The following is a 2405-nucleotide window of genomic DNA, read 5'->3' as shown; positions in this document are numbered from 1 at the left end:
AATGAAAGAGGAATGAAGATAACACTCACACTGTATCTCAAACTGGTCGCCGTAAGCTCGTAGCTTCCGGAACGACTCGATATTGAAAAGAAGGAAATGATTGCGAATGATTATTTATCAAGATGATATGATAGTTGACATTCTCTTGTTATTCGTGTATTAAGCTTGGGATTCTTCATATTTCCACGAAGATGCCGGCCATTTACATATATGCTGAGCTGAACTGTTTGACTGTTTGTTATTGCTTTAGTTACGTAGAAGATCAGGAAAATCACGGACGCTCATCCTGTTAGTTTTTCCGCCGCGCAAATTTTCAATTTAGTAGGCCAATGGTGTTACCGCCTGTCGCGTTCCCGATGCCGCAGACACGTGGTGTTGTGCACCGGAGTTCGCCAGTATAACCACAGTGTTGAACTTTAGACAAGCAGCAGCATCAAACTCTTTATTCACTTAAGCTGGCAGTCTTTGTACAGCACAGGCGGTAAAAACTATAGAACGGATACATGAAGGTTCGAGATAAGGAAAACCGAAAGACTTCGAAACTAGAAATGATAAAAATGAGGAATATTACAAGCATAACTTACATCGGATCTTGACTCCGGGGTAGAGAACTCCTAAACTTCGTTTGGCTCCGAAATGCTTTCGCTACAGTGACTCCTCGCAACTGAGCTACTTGCTTATAGAAGGCGAATTTAGTTCTTACACTTTGACGTACGGGAAATAGAAATGAACAGAGCTTTATGTAGCTAGCTTTGAGCGGATATTCGCTAGTCACGGAACAGAAATCAAACAAAGCGCGCTAACAAATTAAATAGAAAGTCATTGAAAGTTTCTTAGTGTCTTTGTGCTAAAAACGGAAGAGTTACATAAGTAAAAAAGATTAGAGTTCGTATCCGTAAACGTGACACCGCCATGACACATTCGGTCTTTAAGCTGATATGCAACGAGTTTCAGGTAACTGAGATAATCGCAAATCAAAACTCAAAAATATTGAGACGCTTACCCTTCACAGCTACTTTGATTGTTGTTTCCGCTAATCCGAAGCGGTTTCTTGCACGGCAGACATACTTGCCGTCGCTGTTGTACTCAACAGGGTTGAATTGGAGCCAGCCTTGTTCCTGATAAGCCACTGATGTATCACCAGAGTGCACGTGACGAGGACGTGACCATTCGACGCTGGGAAGAGAAAATCCCACAGCCTCACAAAAGAAACTTAAAACGGAGCCTTCATCCACGATGACCACGTCGCTAGTGTAATAACATGTAATAATAGTTTTCTTCCGATCGGTTTTTATTTTTAATGGCTGCTCATCCTTTTTACACAACATCTGTTGAAACGACTTACTAAGTTCAATTCTTGAGATCTTTTTTGAAATTAACAAAGATCCCTGTACCAAAAATTGGAGGCTGTAACGTATTGAAACGACCGAATATTTACATTCTCTCATGCCAGATTATAATCACAGACGGCTTGAGTCTTAGCTTGCGTCTTTATACACCGGGCGAATTGTGTACGTTTGCACACTTTTCAACACAAATCAAGTAAAAACTATTCTTGAAAATACTTGTTTTCAATTGTCAGAAAAAGGGTTTGCACAGGGGCGATAACATACTCACCATCAGATGTTGAAGCGGCAGAATCATCAAGCGCGCAACTGATTTTTAACGGGTGTATGTTCACTTAACTAACAGCCACTTTTCTCGCATTTCATACTGAGTGGTGACGGCATACTAATGAACTTTCAGATCTTGAATTAAGAGGAACAAAATAGTCTGTATTGGAAAAACCCATTCTTCTTTCAATTCCCGCTATGAAAATTTTCAAACGCCGTTGTTGTTTAATTTTTTTTTTTCAGAGAGTGAAAGAACAGTTGGATTTTGCTTGAAGAGCGGCTAGTTAGATGTTCGGCTAGTACGTTAAACACGCGTATTAGTTTGAACTGTTCGGAATGTTTTATCAAAAAAATGCAATCTTACAAATTTTTCGAGAGTCATATCCGGACGAAGGATGTTTGCAAGAACATGAAAATGTTTTGCTCTTCTCATAAAACAAACAAGAACCGCCATTACGACAGCCTGTCTTGAGACATCCCTAATATAACAAATACGTATTCTCATTTAACAGGCATATTTAACCAAACATAGTACAACTCTTCCTGTTTAGCTGCAGTTGTTTTGCATGTACTTGTAACTAAACAAAACTAAGGGATATAAGTGGTAAACGCTCAATAACTCTCGGAAATCTAATTGATATGCATGAAAGGGTGAAGCTCCTTTACAATTGAAAGATCACAACTTTTTTCTCTTTTTGTACGTGTTAAAAAAGCAGACATGCAAACAAAGGAAAGAACAACAGGAAAAAAATACCCTGAGGATCATAGAGAAAGTAAAGCCTTTTTGATCAT

At 39.1% G+C, this 2405-nt stretch overlaps 1 long non-coding RNA gene across 1 annotated transcript; it reads right to left on the bottom strand.

Annotated features, from left to right (window-relative positions):
• Positions 1–415: 415 nt before the first annotated feature.
• LOC148740053 (uncharacterized) lies at positions 416–907 on the bottom strand. The gene is made up of 2 exons (XR_015996422.1): positions 585–907; positions 416–488 (listed from the first exon to the last, which is right to left on the bottom strand). It is a non-coding gene; the product is annotated as an uncharacterized LOC148740053 (long non-coding RNA).
• Positions 908–2405: the final 1498 nt, after the last annotated feature.

Source organism: Stylophora pistillata, chromosome 2 (genome assembly GCF_964205215.1).
Source record: "Stylophora pistillata chromosome 2, jaStyPist1.2, whole genome shotgun sequence".
Lineage (NCBI taxonomy): Eukaryota > Metazoa > Cnidaria > Anthozoa > Scleractinia > Pocilloporidae > Stylophora > Stylophora pistillata.
This window is presented reverse-complemented; position numbering and strand designations above follow the sequence as displayed.